Genomic DNA, 1,723 nt, shown 5'->3' with positions numbered 1-1,723 from the left:
CACCATGAAGATACGTTAATTCAACCAGAGAGAAACTTGAGAAATAGGGTCACGCCGCCGTTTTTCATAAGGCCCTACGCATAATAAAGAAAATATTAAAAATAGGAATGTTTAGATAAACAAAAAAAAATTATAAAGAAAAGAAAAAAAGAGAAACGATATAATTTATTCATCATCTTCAACACTTTATTACTGTGCCCCTGTACTCTTGATTACCTGTAAGACATCCGCGTATACATATAGTGAACGTCTTCTTTTGAAGCCACAAAATAATTCTGAAGTATTTGAAAAAAAGATGACTTTTCCTTTTTTTTTCTAAATATGTTATCTTATATAAATTAAAATATATACTTTTTTCTCAATTTATGCATTTTTATATACATTGAAATTGTGCTTTAAAGAGAAGATTTTTAATAATTATAAGATTTTTTCACATTTCGGAGCAAAACATATGTGGAAAAAAATTGGAAGAGATATAAGCCATTAAATTTAGCCTTAAGGGATGCAAATATATAGTAAAATTTTTCCATTTATTTAATTTGAGGTAAACACTAATACAATTTTAATTTGAAATATAATCATCATTTCAAAGATATTTAAAAAATATTTAGATTATACTTAGATTAATAAAATAATTCAAATTTCTTACATTAATTTTATTAGGAAATTATACCTTTATTATAAAACGCATAACACATCTGATATAAACCGATCGAATACAGGTAAACCTATACATATTTAATGAAAGAGAAATCGATTTAACCATTTGTTGATATATGTGGTCAATATCATATTAGTGTGCATCGTGACGTAAATTGAGAACATGATAGTTTCAATCAATAATGCATGTATTCCGTATTGCAAAGGTTCAGGGAACTTGCGAGAATGCATCATTGCGCACTATTATTGTCCGATTGTTCACGATACGACAATTGGGCTCACTAAGCGTGACTGCCCTTTGAAATAAAATTGCGTGCCTTTGACGCACAAGCCTCCATAACTATTTATTTTTACACTTGACGCAAGAATGTCAATTTAATTTCTTTATTTTGTCAAATTGTTAAGTATTAGAAACTAAAATATTGAAATTAATTTTTTGTTAGCAAAAATGTTAAGGAAGATTATTTTTCATTAACATTTTTGCTAACAAAAAATTAATTTCAAATTAGTTACAAAATCTGTCATTAAAAAAAACGTCCGAGTAATCCTAAAAAAAGCATTTTATGTTGCGCGATAAAATCTTTGTTTATCATCGTACAATTGTTCAGAATCTGCTGTATCATTGCAATCATAAAGGCGAATTTCATTGGATGCAATTTCTCTTTATTAAAACTAACAACAGTTAAATATCAAATTAATTCATCCAAATAATTAAAAGAAAGCTGACATAATCTCTCTTATCATCTTGCATTTGTCACTCACAGACTCCGCGCGTGGCAGCACCGATCGGATGTTAACATTACTATTGTTGCTTCTGCATGATCTTGATTTAGAAATAATTGCAACAGATTTTCTCAAATTCATTGACATAGTTCTCGTTTTAGCAATAGTTACACAAGTACGTAAAAATTTATTTTAAATATATCATAAAGGTTCAAAGTAATAAAACTTAATCTAGTCTTAAAATTTCAATTTTTATTAAAACTAAAATCAAAATTAAAATTAAGATTGTAGCTTTTTTCTTGAGACTCTGCAGATATTATGAAATATATATATATATATA

Source organism: Formica exsecta, unplaced genomic scaffold (assembly GCF_003651465.1).
Source record: "Formica exsecta isolate Colony F162 unplaced genomic scaffold, ASM365146v1 scaffold247, whole genome shotgun sequence".
NCBI lineage: Eukaryota > Metazoa > Arthropoda > Insecta > Hymenoptera > Formicidae > Formica > Formica exsecta.
This window is presented reverse-complemented; position numbering follows the sequence as displayed.